The sequence below is a fragment of the Tamandua tetradactyla genome, chromosome 7 (assembly GCF_023851605.1).
Source record: "Tamandua tetradactyla isolate mTamTet1 chromosome 7, mTamTet1.pri, whole genome shotgun sequence".
Taxonomy (NCBI): Eukaryota; Metazoa; Chordata; class Mammalia; order Pilosa; family Myrmecophagidae; genus Tamandua; species Tamandua tetradactyla.
In genome coordinates, this window is record NC_135333.1 from 143,225,978 (window position 1) to 143,244,370 (window position 18,393).

Consider the following 18,393-nt stretch of genomic DNA (forward strand, 5'->3'; position numbering starts at 1 on the left):
TCACTCACTTCACAGATGAAGTTTAAATGACCAAATCCTTTTACTATCATCTCCTAGGAAAAATAGAATGTGGGACTTGAATGAGACATAAGAAAACACTGCAGTTTTTTTTTTTTTAATAGATGAGGAAGCTGAGACCCAAATAAATCAAATGGATGCCAAGTGGTTAGTATGAGGCTTCAGACTAAATTCCGTGCTTATGCCTCACGGAATTTCCATCATGTCAAGAGTGTAAATTATAGCCTCTATTTAAAACACTGGAATGTCTCTTTTCATTATATTTATTGTAAATGTGCCCAACAAATAGCTAAGCAGGAGGTAAAGTCAATAAATACAGTGACATAAAAAACTCAGAGTAAGGATCTAAGGTTCCGTTCTTGGCTTCCTCACCAACATGTTTGATTATCATTGGCAAGTCATTTAACCTCCTTGTACTTCAGTAAAAGTGAGGACAAAAGCAAATCCAGACATACTGTGTGATTCTATGACTAATGGTGCTAACTAATTCAGAGTGAGTAAATATCCATGTACACCTACCACAGATATATTGGCATTATTAAAGAGTTCCCACACAAAGCCATAAATAGACTTTGTATGCTAACAATCTGCAAAGGTCCTACTACATATATATATATGTAGGCTTTATATTTATTTTGTAGTATGCATCCAGAGACAAGGCTTTTTCTAAGTCAATGTCACCATTTTAGCATAGAAGTAAAAATCTCTGTTAGTGGACAAATATGTAGAGCCCACATGGGTAACCCTGGGCGGGGGGTGGTGGTGGTGGTGGAAATACCTTTTCCTTTTCTTCCCTGCTCAGTGTTTTCAGTGACTGGATGGAGTCACCAATTTCATATTAATTCTTATGCTCCTTTCAGAAGAAAATTCATTTTAAATCAGGGAATGAATTGAGTTAGTAGTATGAGTCCCTGTGAAACTACCACCATCATCCCATCACTATTGTGAATGCCCCTGGGGATAACCTTCCAATAGTGGGGTATGATAACCTGTGGATTAAACTGGAATAAAGTCAGTGAATAGAAAACTCTGGATAGATTCAGTTTTCTCTGAGATTGCTCTCCTGTGCTCAGGTGAGCACATCCTCCGCAAGGTACTCTTTATTGGCTTTCTCTTACTCCCTTCTACTCATTTACTTTTGCTTCCTGGCAGCATCTCTTAAATAAACTATATGCAGCCCAGTGTTTTCTTACATTCTGCTTTTGGAAGAAAACTAATTAAGAGAGCTATACACTTGTGCATTGAATATCATCTTTTTCATCGGCTGAGGCTATACTTCAATCTTTCCATTTCATCAGATTTTTTTCTCTCTTATGGCTCCTTTAAATTTTCATACAAATATGCTTGATATTTCCCACTGTAACAAAATTTCTTACCATATCCCCCTCCGATTTTTCCCACCTTTCCCTACTCTTATTTTCTACAAGTTTGCTCAGAAGACTTAGCCTTGTTCTGTACCATGCCGCCTCATTTTTTCTAAACACACTCTGAACAGATTTTCCTCTCCACCACTCCATCAGAACTTCATTCTATCACCAATGAACTTTAATTTGCCAAATCTACACTTTTGTGTTCTTTTTCTCTTTCACTACCCCCCCCCCCATAGTGTCTCTTTTTTGGGTTCTCTTTTCTTTTTTTCTGGTTCATATCTTTTGCATTTTAAAGTTCAGAGTCCTCCAAAATTCACTCTTTGAAACTTCTCAATTTTTAATTATACTCACTTCATTAATCCAGGCCCATGCCTTTGAATATTTTGCAATTCCTGTCCAACCCCAACCTCCCCTCAAATTACTACTGCATTTGGATTTTAAACAAGCATTGTACAATTAACATGTCCAAGACTGAACCTTCATCACCACTATGTCCTTACTCTACCCAGGTACTCACGTCAAAAAGCCTTGCTACCTCTCTTTTCTAATAAACTGACCTCTAACACATCAGCGCTTTCTAGCGGCACCATGGTAAATACATCCCCAATTTGATCAAGCCTCACCACTATTCTTAGGCAAATTCAGTAGCCTTCTGAATGGTTTTAATGTTGTCACTGTTTGATAGCCAAAGTCTTTTCTATATAGAGCAGCCAAAATGAATCTTTTAAAATGCAATTCTGGCCAATTTATTCATGATCTAAACTCTACAGTGACTTCCTACCACAATTGCCATAGACTATGAATTCCTACATAATCGAACAGTTTCTCTAAATGCATCGCCTACTTGTAAACTCAGGTCCAGTCACATTAGCCTCCTTGCAAAAAGTTGAAGCACCTTAAGCTTCCATCTCAGGGCATTTCTTCTCTCTGCTTGGAATACTTCCCTCCCCAACTTTATAATACTCAGGACAGATTTGGCCACCTCAGTAGAGAGGGCTCTCCCTAATCACCATAAAATCCAACCCCCAATCACATCACTTTCTTTGCATCACCATTCTCACATTCATTAACAAGATAGCTGTGGTGTGCAATTTCTAAGTATAGCTCCCATAACTGAAAGAATTCCAGAAGACCTTCATAAAATAGGAACAAACCCTAGTTATTCCATAATTTCTTGTCTTATACTCACTTGAAATGTTATCTTCGACAAATTATTCTTGTTTGCTAGCTGCCAGAAATGGAATGGCTTTTAAAAAAGGGAATTTAATAAGTTTCTAGCTTGCAGTTCTAAGGCTGAGAAAATGTCCCAAATTAAATCAAGTCTATAGAAATGTCCAATCTAAGGCATTCAGGGAAAGATACCTTGGTTCAAGAAGTCTTATGAAGTTCAGGATTTCTCTCTCAAGTGAGAAGGTACATGGTGAACACGGTCAGGGTTTCTCTTTCATCTCGAAAGGCACGTGGAAAATAGTGTCATCTGCTAGATTTCTTTCCTGGCTTCCTGTTTCATGAAGTTCTCCAGGAGGCATTTTCCTTCTTCAGCTCCAAAGTTTGCTGGCTGGTGGACTCTGCTTCATGGTACTGTGGCATTGCTGCTCTCTCAGAATCTCCTGCTTTCTCCAAAATGCATTCTCTTTTATAGGATTCCAGTAAACTAATCAAGATCCACCTAGAATGAGTAGAGACACATCTCCACCTAATCCGGTTTAACAACCATCCTTGATTAAGTCACATCTCCAGGGAGATAATCTAATTAAAGTTTCCAACATACAGTGCTAAATAGGGTTTAAGAGAAGTGGCTGCCTTTACAAAATGGGATTAGGATTAAAACATGGCTTTTCTAGTGTACATACATCCTTTCAAACCAGCACATTACTTAATACAAATTCAGATGTAAAATGAAGACAGTAAAACCTAATATGTTCTGTTAGAAATTTGCCTGATATTTTTATCAGTATAGAAAATACAGAGAAGGGCAAAAACCCATATCATGGACAGATGAGTTAAAAATATGGATAAAAAATAAGTAATAAGGGAGATGAGTGGTAAAAGAAAGTTGGTAGATTGAAATACTAGTGGTCAATGAGAGGGAGGGGCAAGGGGTATAGGATGTGTGAGTTTTTCTTTGTGTTTCTTTTTCTGGAGTGATGCAAATGTTCTAAAAATGATTATGGTAATGAATACACAATCATGTGGTGATACTGTGAGCCATGATTGTGTACCATGTATGGACTGCATGTGTGTGAAGATTTCTCAATAAAAATAGTTTTTCAAAAACACGCCACCTCATTAGATTTGGGAGTAATAAGTTTATAATTTAATAAAATTACTACTCCACATCTTATACTTTATATAAAAGTTAGAACCAAGTAATTAGAATATTTTAATAAATTCTTAACTTCCGTGGCTCAGTGGTAGAATGCTCACCTTGCATGTGGGAGACCCAGGTTCAATTCCTGGACCATGCAACCATAAAAAAAAATTCTTAACTTCATTATTTAACATTTCAATCTTGCTGTGGATTAGCGTGATCTCTTCTATAAATTGGAGATAAAAAAATAACAATTGTATTGCTTTCTGTTTTATTCATTCACTTCCATTTCTTCCAGCCTCTCTTCTTTTACAAACACAACACAAATTTTTACACCTTTAAGCCATTTCCCTCATATTTCATTGATTTCACAACCTGTCTCTTAAGCAAAACCTAACAGATTTCTTGTCATCAGTACACATATTTTTCCTTCTGTATAGTATTTGCCCTTCTTTTCTCAAAACAAGGTATGATAAGCTCAACATGCATTTTATAAATTATATACAGGAGTTCCTAATATTTATTGAGCCTTAATTCTTTACAACACTTAATACTTCTTGATTCTTCATTCATACATTCTTTCAGTTAATCAACCCTATTAAGTGCCTGCCATGTGAAAAAGACTTATAATTTGGTTTCTTATGTTAAAAATATTTCTGTTGTATTATTTCATATGTCTGATATGATACTCTTTATGTTGAAATCTATAAAATCCTCAACTTGTATACATCTCACCCACCTAGTCTGCACTTCAGAGGAGATTAAAATGATTCACAATTATATAAAGGCAAAGTACACAATATTCAAAAGTATTGGGAAAGAATGGTGATTGCATGCTCATTTTTCTCTTGACCTTGGTACAAGTCTTTTTCTAAACCGACTGCATGGTAATCAGGACCTGGTGACCATGTTACAGAATTTGCAGACACAAAGGTATACAAGCCTGGAAAAGAAAAAAGAATATTAACAAAGAAAGTGAAAGTTCACTTTCCTTACCTGGAGGAATGCCATGGAACACATGTGTGAAGAACATAGCATCATAGTTCAAAGCCCCCATACATTTAGTACACATCAATTTAAAAAGTAGCTAAGAGATAATGGGTTCAGTATATCGAAACTTCTGTGCTAGCACTTCCTTTTCCACATGAGCCAAAATGCTCCACTGCTCCATTGAAAATCCACTATTTATTCTCTTTCTCATATCCAATTCTCCTAACATCTTCTAAACATCTCTTATTCAAATTTCTCTTTTCAAATCTGAACTTAAGTATAGCTATTTCAGGCTATGTTCCTTTTTCTGTACCAAGAAGAGTTCATTACAGTAGTCTTCTTGTACAAAAAAAAAAAAAAGGTACTTAAATATAAAAGCCACAGACCAAAGAAAGTTCTTGATTTTGTGAGATGACAAGTAGCATATATAAAGAGTTTTAGAATGTCCCTACCACACGCGATCCCAACTTAATGTCCTTGCATATGTACAAATATTTCTAAACTCCATTTTTTAAATAGATGACTTAAAATATCAAAAGGAAACATTACAAAAATTAAAACTGCAACTGAGTCTTTCTTATTTAAATAAAATTTAATGTGTTCTTCAAGCCTATGAATCCTTCACTATATTATCTGGGGCCTGAGAATCAGGTCACAAAAGACAGTTAAAACTTGTCTTTGTCAAAGGCTATTATAAATAACATACAATGGGTTGGCTTAAACAATTGGAATTTATTAGCTCACATTTTCTGAGGCCAGAATTCCAAACCAAGGCATTGAGTAGAAGATAGCTTTCTCCCAGGGTCTGTAGTGATCTGGTTGGCCAGCAATCCTTGGGTTCTTGGCATTCCTGTTATATGGTGATATCCTCTCCTTTTCTCTTCCAGGTTCCTACCATCTTCCAGCTCTTGGCTCTATCCCATAGCTTTCTCTGATTATTATGTCTGACTTTTACTCCTTATAAAAGACTCCAGTAATACAGATCAATGCCCACCTTCATTCAAATACCCTACACTGTAACTACAATAAAGTTTTCAAGAGGTTCTATTTACAGTGGGTTCACACTCTTAGGATATAGATCAACATTAAGTATATATGTGAATTAGGTTACATAATTCATTCCACCACAAAACTCCAACTGAAAAATACATCAAATATGAACAGCAGAAAAACAGATATTATGTTTATCTCTTTTCTGACTGAACCAGGCAAATCTATCTCAGGTGCACTTCATCACATCAGATGTCCCCAGTAGCTTTCCAAGTAAAACCCAGTTACTCTTGGCAAAATCATAGAAAACAAAGATAACTGTAGAAAACTAAACATTCATTTTAATCACAATCACCTAACCAAAACTTTTGTCACCACTATTTGAGTGCAAATATTATTTACAAAATTTAAATTTAAATTTCAGAAAGTATCCAAATTTAGTGACAAAAATACTTTCTTCATTCAAATAATATCACAAACTAAATAATTTCCTTCAATCTGAAACATATATCCAATTAGAGTTACGTTTCCGACCTCAACTTTTCCTCTAGTTTATTAAATTCTCTAATTAACTAGGTATACAATTTCTATGGAAACAAAAGTTATATAACATCCAACCCATAACTTCTAAGAGAACAAATATATCTAATAGGCAATTTACTTTAACTTTAGTAAAGCTCACCCAATGCATCATAGTTTCATACCTTTGAGACAAATCTTTGACAAAATCACAATAAGAAAAATTTTGACAAATTTCTGAAAAGTCTTAAAATTTTCAGAGATTAAAATTCACCTCCTCCTATCTAAATGACATCCTGATCCTTAACCACCTTTCAAATATCCAATATATATCCAAAAAATATTAGAAAACAGTCATATTTAAGTTAGTTAATTTTCTCTTGTTCAAAAGCCGACTGGTTATCTAGTTCACTTCTATCTTGTGACTAAAGGATTTATTACTGGAACATTCTTCAGAAATTGTGGGGGTTAAAGATATGGGAACAGCAGTTTCCTCTTTTAAACAGAAAGTGAAAAATATTCAGTTTTCATTTAAACACAAAAATGAAATATAAAATTTAACCCATTACATTAAAATCTTTTTAATAATAAAGTTTGCTGTTCTTATAATCTCATAGGTTTTCTCTTCTGTTACTAATAGTTTTTGAGAGTTACAAACTAATCACTCCACTAATATCTTTTAAAATTTGCATAATTAATAATCATCGCTTTTATTCAATAAATAATATTTATTGAATATTTACTATGTACCTTAGATTTTTATGCCTTGGATCATGAGTTTATTTTTCCAATTAAGTAATTGGAATTGTTTATTGATGAATATACATATTTAGAAGTAAGGATGTCATTTTTAAAATCCTAGACTTTGTTTTTGTGAAATCACCATGACCACTTCAGGATAGGGTTTTTTTTTTCTATATGCAAATTCTCTTCATGATAAATTCATTTATTCCTTAGAAAGAAAAAAGACATAAACATGAAAATTCCAGTAATACCCTAGGAATAGTACATCTTATCGTCCTTAAATTCTTCACTAACTCAGTCATCTTCAACTATTTTCTTTCTCTTTCTTTTTCTATTATTACAGAAGTTGTGAGCTTATAGAACAATCAGGCATAAAATACAGACTTTCCATATACCAACCTATTAACACATTGCATTGATGTGGAACATTTGTTACACAATTTATAATGTTTGTAATTGTACTGTAAGTTGTAGTTCATGATTTTAACTTAGGGTGTGCTGTTTGTGCGGCATAGTTCCATGGACTTTTTAAAAATTATTTTATTTTTAAAATTATTGTTACTGTATATACAATCTGACATTTCCTCTTTTAATCACATTCAAATACATATTTCAGTGCTGGAATTGCATTCACAACGTTGTGCTACCATTGCTACCATCCATTACCAAAACATTTCTATCACTCTATTTTTCTTTGTGCAATATGTGATTTTTTCAAATTAGTTCCTATCAAAAATCCTAAGTTCTAGAACATTGCAAGCCCAAACACCAGGATAAACATTCTTCTCAAGTGTTCGTGGAACATTCTCCAGAATAGACCATATGCTGAGGCGCAAAACAGGTCTTAGTAAATTTTAAAAGACTGAAATTATAAAATGCACCTTCTCTGATCATAATGGGATGAAGATAGAAATCAATAACAAACAGAGAATTGTAAAATACACAGATATGTAGAGGTTAAAAAACATTTTCTTAAACAATCAATAGGTCAAAAAAGAAATTGCAAGAAAAGTCAGTAGGTATCTTGAGATGAATGAAAATGAGAACACAAAATATCAAAATTTATGTGATGCAGCAAAGGCAGTGCTGAAAGGGAAATCTATAGCCCTAAATACTTACGTTTAAAAAGAAGAGCTAAAACCAATGACCTAATGAACAACTGGGGAAATTGGAGAAAGAAGAGCAAACCAATCCCAAAGCAAGCCGAAGGAAAGATATAATAAAAATTAGAGCAGAAATTAATGAAATGGAAAATAAAAACAATAGAGAGAATCAATGAAACCAAAAGTTGGTTCTTTGAAAAGAGCGATAAAATCAACAAACCCTTAGCTAGGCTGACAAAGATAAGAAGAGAAAAGCTGCAAATAAATAAAATCAGATACATGAGGGGGGCATTACCACAGACCCCAAATAAATAAAAAAGATCATAAATGGTACTATGAAGAACTGTATGCCAACACAATAAACAACTTAGAGGAAGCAGATACCTTCCTTGAAGCACATGAACAACCTACACTGACTCAAGAAGAAATAAAAGAACACAGCAAACCAATCACAAGTAAAGAGATTGAATCAGTCATCAAAAACCTACCAATGTGGTTTCCCAGACCTTATTCCCAAAATGCAAGCAATGAAAAAAGAAATAGATAAATGGGATCTGCTCAAAATTGAGCACTTTTGTGCATCAAAGGATTTTGTCAGAAAAGTAAAAAAGGCAGCCTATGCAATGAGAGACAATATTTGGAAACCACATAGCAGATAAGGGTTTAATATCCAGAATATATAACTTAACAACAAAGACAAAACCTAATGAAAAATGGGCAAAATACATAGACAAACGCTGTTCCAAAGAAGAAAAAATGTTCACCTTCACCAGCTAACAGGGAAATGCAAATCAAAACCACAATGAAATATCATCTCACATCTACTAGAGTGGCTACTATATCAAAAAAATAAAAACAGAAAATTACAAGTGCTGAAGAGGATGTGGAGAAAGAGGCACACTCAATCACTGTGGTGGGAATGTAGAATGGGGAATCCACTCTGAAGGATAGTTTGACAGTTTCTCAGGAAGCTAAGTATAGAATTGCCTTATGATCCAGCAATCCCATTACTAGGTATGTATTCAGAAGAACTGAAGGCAGGGACAAGAATGGACATTTGCATACTGATGTTTATAGCACCATTATCGCCAAGAGATGGAAACAGCCCAAATGTCTGTCAATGAACAAATGGATAAACAAATTGTGCTATATATATGAATGATAAAATATTACACAGTGGTAAGACAGAATAAAATCATGAAACATGCGACAATGTGGGTGAATCTTGAGGACATTTTGTTGAGTGAAATTGGCCAGAAACAAAAGGACAAATACTATATGGTTTCGCTAATATGAACTAACACTAATGAACACACTTTGAGAGTTTAAGTTGAGAACACCAGTTTTCAGGTGCTTTTAGAAAACTGGTAGAAATTGGGCATTTGATGCTGAAGGAGTACAGAATGTTCAACAGGATTAATTATATAGATCCAAAAATGTATAACACAATACTGTCTGGTGGTAGCAAAATATTGCAAATACACTGAACAAAGGGGAGTCTAAGTATCATTGAAAGAAATAGGTTAGGGGTATGTATGACACCAGAAGGAAAGATAGAAGATAAAGACTGGGACTGTATAACTTAGCAAAACCTGGAGTGTTTAATGATGGTGATTAAATGTACAAATATAAGAACTCTCTTACATGACAGAGAACTTATATGAATGTTGACATTTTGACATTTGAATGTCAAAACTGCAAGATGTTGAAAATGGGATGGTATATGGAAAACATACAATCAATGCAAACTATGGTCTGTAGTTAACAGTAACATTGTAATATGCTTCCAGTAAATGTAACAAAGGCAATATACCAAAGTTAATTGTCAATAAGAGTGATATAAGGGAGGGGCATGGGATTCTTGGTATTAGAGTTTCTCCTTTTCATTTTATTTTATTTTTTATTGTTGTTATTTTTTCATCTTTCATTCTTCTTTTTTATCTTCTGCTTACTCTTTCTTTGTGGAAGAAATGGAAATATCCTCATATAGATGGAGTTGATGAAGGCATAAATATGTGTTTACACTGGGAACTATTGATTGTTTACCTAGGATGGATATCTTAAAAGACAAACAGAAAGACACAAGTGCTAGGGGAAATGTGGAGAGAAGGATATACTGTTCCCTATTCACTGTTGGTATGTAAGTAAAATGGTGCAGCCCTTCTGGAAGGCAATGTGGTAGTTGCATAAGAGTCTAACTATAGGGTTGTCATATGATCCTGCAACCTCATTACTGGGTATATACTTAGAAGAACTGGAAGCAGGGACAGAAATGGATGTTTTCCCTCTGGTGTTTATGTCAGCAGTATTCAAGATTTGCAATGGATGGATGTGGCCAAAAGGTACATTGACTGATGAATGGAAGGGTGAACTATGGTGTACAAATAAAATGGAATGTTGAGAAGCTGCAAGAAGAATAAAATGGAATGCTGAGAAAGCATGCAACTAGGTGAACGGACCTTGAGGAGAGTTTGTTTAATGAAATAAGCCAGATGTGAAAAGACAAACATTACAATGCCTCACTGATATGGAATAACTATAGTATGGAGTAACTTTGAAAACTGAAACTGAGAGCATAGGTTATCAGGGGAAGACTTATTGTAAAGGCTCCTAGATTGTAAGCTCTGACAGTAGGCACATCTATTTCAGTGTTGTAATGGTTATTTCTAAAATTTGATTTGCTGAGCTCTTTATGTATAATCTGTTTGGTCCCTGGGGGTATCTGTGTAACAACTGAGACTCAGGGCTAGAGTTCTGCAGCTCTGAAAGTCAGCATTACCTGATACAGCAACTGATGAAAAGGAAATCAGGCTTCAATTATAGATATGAATGACACAGATCTGGTTAGGACTAAGGTAAATCAAATCAAAGGGTAATGGATAATATTGACTGTGCTTTAAAATTTCAATTTCTGTATTAGACCAAAGGAGGATATGTTTATTTGGTGCAAAATTTATGGTTTTGGTAGCACACTTTCTAATTTGTCTTGTATGGTCAGTTTATTCAAACACCATAATTTCTAGAACCTACAATCGAGAGTGAAAACTTGTTGGTTTGTACAGATTAGTGTGAGGCCCTGAAACATCACAGAGTAATTTGGGCAGAGAATAAAAAAGTATTTGCAAAGACCCCTGGAGGGACTGGGAAAAATGTGGGAACATTAAAATTTCCCACCTGAGGAATTACTAATAGCCTCACAATCTTTGGGGGCTACCAATTCAATAGGCCAAGACCTCAATCTTGGGGCTCACCCTCGTGAAACTTATTTCTGCAAATTAGAAGCCAAGCCTACTTATATTTATGCCTAAGAGTCACCCCAGGTAAACCTCTTTCGTTGGTCTGTTGTGACCTCTTTCTCAAAGCCAACTCAGCAGGTAAACTCACTGCTCTTCCCACTATGTAGGACATGACTCCCAGGGGTATAAATTACCCCTTAAAAGTGGGACATCACTCCTGGGGATGAGCCTGGAGTCAGCATTGTGGGATTGATAAAGTCTTCTTGATCAAAAAGGGGAAGACAAATGAAACAAAATAAAGTTTCAGTGGCTAAGAGATTTCAAATAGAGCCGAGAAGTCGTTCTGGGTGTTATTATTATGCATTATATAGATATCACTTTTTAGTTTTTAGTGGATTAGAGTCTCTGAAATTGTTGAACTATATTCCAGTACCTTTATTCTTGACAATAATTGCATACTTCTATAACTTTTACAATGTGACCATGGATTGTGAAAACCCTGTGGCTGACACTTCCTTTATCCAGGACAGATGAACAAAACAATAAGGAGAAAAATAAATAATAGAGAGTATAAGAGGCATGGATGTGTTATTTTATTTTTATTCCTGTATGTATTTTTTTGAGTAATGAAAATGTTCAAAATTGATTGTGGTGATGAATTCACAACTATATGATGATACTGTCAAACATTGATTGTACATTTTGGATGATTAGATGGCATGTGAATATTTCTCAATAAAATTGCATCAAGATATTACATAGAAAAGATTAAACAAAAAAAAAAGGATAAAAAAACCACTTACCTACAGAGGAAAACCCAGGGCTAGATGACTTACAGGCAAATTTTACTCAGCATTCCAAGAAGAATTAATACCATTCCTCCTCAAACTCTCCCAAAAATTGAAATTGTGGGAATATTTCCTACTCAATCTATAAAGTAAATATCACCCTAATCCCAAACCTGGATAAAGGCATTGCAAGAAAAGTAAACCTCAGACTAATCTCTCTAATGAATATACATGTAAAAATATTCCACAAAATACTTCCAAATAGAATCCAACAGCATATTCAAAGAATTACACACCATGACCAAGTGGGCTTTAGTCCAGGTTCCAGGTGGTTCAACAAGATAATAAATGAATTTAATACACCACTGTTTTAGTTTGCTAAGGCTGTGGTTTACCAAGTGGAATGCCTACCACATGCATGAAGTTTAATTTAATTCACTGGAGGCTTAAAAGAGAGAGCTCAGAAGAGTACTCGGCAGATATAATCAACCATAGATGAATTTCACATGCTGATGATTTAAGTCCCCAGCAACAGAACAACTGGGCACCATCACCTGGCCAAGTTGGGACCTGAACCTAACGACTGCAACCATGTTAACAAATTAGAAGGAAAAAGCCATGATCATCTCAATTGATGCAGAAAAGGCTTTTGACAGAATTCAGTATCATTTCATAATACAATACTTCAAAATATAGGAATCATAGGAAACTTCCTCAGCATGCTAAAGGGCATGTGTGAAAAGTCCTCACAGAATTCAGTATAATTTTGTAATAAAATACTTCAAAATATAGGAATCATAGGAAATTTTCTCAGCATGTTAAAGGGCATATGTGAAAAATCCACAGCTAACAGCATACTCAATAGTGAGAGACTGAAAGCTTTCCCTCTAAGATAAGGAAAAAAACCAAGGATGTCCGCTATCACCAATGCTATTCAATATTTGTCTCAAAGTTCTAGCGAGAGCAATTAGACAAGGAAAAGAAATAAATGGGACCCAAATTGGAATGGAAGAAATAATATTACTAGTTGCAGATGAAATGATCTTATATTTAGAAAATCTAGAAAAGAATGACCACAAAGCCACTAGATCAACAAAATGGCAGGATATAAAATCAATACACAAAAATCAACGATGTTTCTATATACTAGTAATGAGCTAACTGAGGAGGTAATCAAGCAAAAAATACCATTTGCAATAGCACCCAAAAGAACAAATACCTAGGAATAAATTTAACCAAGAATGTAAAGGACTTGTACACAGAAAACTACAAAACATTGCAAAATAAGTCAGAGAAGACCTGAATAAACTGAAAGACATTCCAAGTGCATGAATTGAAAAGCTAAATGTCATTAAGATATTAATTCTACCCAAATTGTTCTTCAGAGGCAATGTAATACCTATAAAAATTCCAATAGACTACTTTACAGAAATGGAAAAGCTAATTCTCAATTTTATTTGGAAGAGTAAGGGGCCTCAAATAGCAAAAAACATCTTGAAACAGAAGAAGAAACTGGGAGGTATCACGCTTCCTGACTTTAAAGCATATTGTAAAGTGACAGTGGTCAAAACAGCATGGTACTGATATAAAGATAGACCCAGTATGATCAGTGGAACAGAATTGAGAGTTCAATAGTAGACTCTCAGGTCTATGGCCAACTGATTTTCAGAGGGAAATGTAGGGAAACATTTTCAAGATCTAGTGATAGGCAGTTCCTTAGACAATTCACCCAAAGCACAAGCAATGAAAGAAAAAATAGATACTTGGGAGCTCCTCAATATCAAATACTTGGGTGGGCCATGATGGCTCAGTGGCAAAGTTCCTGCCTGCCATGCTGGAGACCCACGTTCGATTCCCAGTGCCTGTCCATGTTAAAAAACAAAAACAAATACTTAAGGGCTTTAAAGGACTTTATCAAAAGGCTGAAAATCAACAGACACACTGGAAGAAAATATCTGGAAACTGCATATCTGATATGGGACTGATATCCACACTGTATAAAGAAATATCGCAATTCAATGATAAAAAGACAAACAACCCAACTAAAAAATGAGCAAAAGATATGGATAGACATTTTTCCAAAGAGGAACTACAGATGGTTAAAAAGAACATGAAAATATGCTCAGCTTCACTACCTATAAAGAAATGATATCTCCTTGTGGTGTCCACGGTTCCTCAGGAAGCTAAGTATACAATGCCTTATGACCTGGCAATCCCGCCACTCAGACTTTGCACAAAAGATCAGAAAGCAGGGATGTGAGCAGACATTTGCACATTTACCTTCTTGTTGACACTATTCACAATTGCCAAAACACATAAACAAACTGAGCGTCCATCACCAGATGAATGGATAACAAAACATGATATATACATACGATGGAATATTATTCAGCAGGAAGAAGGAATGAAGTTCTGAAGTGTGTAACAGCATGAATGAACTTTGAGGACATTAAGTGAAATAAGTCATACATAAAAGGACAAATATTGTATGATTTCACTGATATGAACTGATCATATGTAAATTCATAGACTCAAAATATAAGTTACAGATATGGAATGAGGCTAAAGAATGAGGAGCGGTTTCTTAATATGTGCAGAATATGTGCAGAACTTAAATATTTGGAAGTAGAAAATGTTATGGTAGCATGTTATTGTGAGAATATTTACAGCACTGAATGGTGTGTGGATGTGGTGGAAAGGGGACGTTTAGAGTCATGTATGTCACAGAAGCAAAGTTGGAGGTTAAAGCATGGGAATGTATAACATGGTGAATCTTGTGGCAGACAGTGTCCATGATTAGCTGCGCAAATATGTAAAAGTTACTTCATGATCTAGATCAAATGTACAACACTATTATAAGAAGTTAATAATAGAGGGGTATATGGGGAAAGTGTACCTATTGCAAACTATGGTCTATAGATAACAGTAGTGTTCTAATACTCTTTGATCAGCAGTAACAAATGTACCACACCAGTGGTCAATAATGGGGCACGGATAAAGGGTTTGAGGGTATTTGGGCTTTCCTATATATTTTTCTTTCTTTTCTGAAGCAATGAAAATGCTCTAAAATTGATCATGAAGATGTATATGTGACTATTTGATGACACTGTGAGACAGTGATTGTATATTTCAGATAGGTTTGATGGTGTGTGAATATATCTCAATAAAATTGCATTACAAAATCGTAAGTCTAAATATACATTATCTGTTCCATTTAATTACTTTGCCATCTGTTTTCCAGTTCTTATTGGAGAGTGGTTCTAAATGGCTGCTTTCAATGTTAGCTCTTTCTACTGCTGGGCTAATAGTCTACAGTATTTCCTTAAAATAAGAGGTTCATTTCTTACATCTAAGTAGGTCTCTTATTTCCTTCTTAAGAAATCTTTGGCACATTGGAGTGGCCATTGATTACCTACTTCAACCAATAAAAGACAAACATTTGAGTACCTACCAAATATCTAACACAGTGTCAAGAGTCTTTTTCATTGGGTTAACCTCCTGCCTATACTTTCTCTTGGGACCTTCCAGTTATTAGGTGTAACTTTGTAAATACAATTTGGTTCTCCCATTTTCAACCCCCCAACACCCATAATATTCAGAAATGCTATCACCATTTGTCTGTTCACCTTCTATACCATGACCTGCACAACTTCCTGTCCCAGACTATGTCTCAGTGTACAAAGTTTCTCCACCCCCTAGGGACAATCTACCAGGGCTGTGCCACCAGCATCATTTTTCTTTACAGTAATTTTATAAGATAAAGATTATTATGATATCTATTCTACAGATGAGGAAATAGAGCATAGAGAGTTAAAGTTCCTGCACAAGTCAAAGATATTGTAGTTGGGACTACTAATGGCAGATGCATATTGCACAGTTAATCTAGAATATTCTCAACAACCATCTTTGTGAGTGGAAACATTCCAAATAATTTACCTTGTCTTCTCCAGTATAAGCAACAAGGTTGTCCATTAGCATTGATTTAATTAGTAAACTTTTAATAATGCAGTTTTATTCAATTGGTGTGAATAATGGATTATCTACTTTCTATTCATGTACAGAAAGTGGAAGAGATTTCTGTTAGACCCATAAATGCAGTAAAACTGTTACTTTTGTTGTGTTTTCCTAGCTTTCTTGAACATACTATCAATTATACTACTCAAATGATATTGACCATAAAGTCATCTCCCTAGGTTCATTCTTGACTCAGGATCACTGAAGTTTAGAGATACAAAATACGGATTTAAACTCAGTATGTTGTAGCTATTAGAGTGAGAAGTAATTGAATGTTTGCTGGGTGCTTCCTACGTAAGTACTTTGACATTAATGGTAGATTTTAACATCCCAAGGATCAGAAATTAAATTTTCTATTTTTTATTCCCCTCAGTGCCTGGTACAGCATTTATGTATGAAAGATATTATTAAATAGTTATAATGCATGAATACAAATAGTGAATTTTTGGTCAGTAATAATGTTAAGACAAAACTGAAAATACGCCAGTTGTGGATCAGTCGTGGATGGAAAAACATGTGTTGCTATCCAGCAACTAATTTTAACTTGATAAAAACCTGGCCTTCAGTGGGATTTTTGAAAAAAAATTTTTAAAAGACTGGACTGCATCATCTTAATATTAGCTGATACCACTTAACAAAATAAATAGAAACTTGTGTCATGTTTAAGGAAAAATGACCACCACAACAAAAAAAGACGAGAAATTTTTCAAATCTTCCCACGGTTAAAGAAGTCTCACAAATACTTTATTCTTCTTAATTTTTACTAATGTAATACTAATACTACATTTTAGACCCTCCTAAGATTGAGGATTGATCTGACATGTTTTTACATATTAGTATAGCATACTTTTACTTTAAAATTTCTATTTCATAATCCAAGAGAAGTAACAAGACTTTCACTCCCTGTACAGCCGATAAAAATGTATTGCTGAACAATTGTGTGGAAGAAACAGTTCTGTGTTATTTTTGTTCAAAGTTTGCATTCTTTACTGTCTTCACTTTTAAAAAGATCAAAAGATGGCAATTTACCAGCCAGGGGAGAAAATTACCCAAAACCAAATCTTAAACATTTGAAGGATGACTTACCTGTGAAGTAAGCCATAAAATATATGAATATGGTAATATACTATATTAGCTGGCTTATGTTTTCCATGTATATGTTCTATGTGTGTTTTATTAGCAGTAATAAACATAATTATGAATATACTACGCATTATTTATGTGTATTACATATTTATATATTTTTAAGTATTTTAGGAAAGATGTCATTTCCTACTTTTTCATCTTCTTTATATCTCAACAACAACACAAGCATATATAACTTTAACTTTTGAGAGAATATCATTATCATTCCAAAATCTGTTTTCTATTGTATTTTAAATAGAATTTCATGCTGGATTAAAATATAAGCATATCTCTTCTTGTGGTACAGTAGTTTCTTTCTCAAGTACTAGGTGGCTTATCATTTATAATTACTTCTTCCCCTCACTACAAAGACATCTCTCTCTTGGGGATTGTGTGTAAGGCTCCTTTGACGATGATTAGAAAAAAGGCTTTCTTTCTATTGAAATCCAAATCATCTTACATCAATGCACCCTGAACAAAAGAGAAATTGTCAGTTTTATAGGCTACAACAAATCCTATTTTCTGATTCATGGGGTGGAAGGAAAAATCAAATGACTTAGCTCAATCTGGAGTAGATGCAAATACAAAATTTCAGATCATGAAACATGTTTATTTATATAGAGAGGAGTAAGTTGCATATAAAATGACTCCAAAATGTGAGTGTCATATAATCAATGCAGTGTCAAAGCACTCAGTGACTTCACTGCCTGAAAAGAAGCTGATCTGGGATATAACTCACCTGGGGGATGCCTATGCTTCAAGCTGTTCATCTTTCTGTGAATGGCTACTTTCCTTGCTGACATCTTATGTCAGGTCTGTTCAATATGTTCATTTTGGGGTCAAGGCTGAAGTAACAGCAGCTCTGAGGGGATGCTCTTACAGCGGTGACAGAGACACAAGGGGGCAAGTTGAAATATGCATGGCCCGATACTGCAAAGGCTCTGAACTGGTATTCTGTGTCTTATGTATCATTCAATTGGCCATGCAAGTCACATGTCTGAACCTAAAGTCAAGCACCAGGGAAATATACTCCACCCCTTTGCTGGAAGAAAATACACTAGCATGACAAAAGGCTTAAAAAGAAGAGTGAAAATGAGGGGCCTATTATTTAAATAACCAAATATACAGAATGGGTATATAATGGGGACTTTGTATACATCACCACAGAAATGGAATTTTAGAACT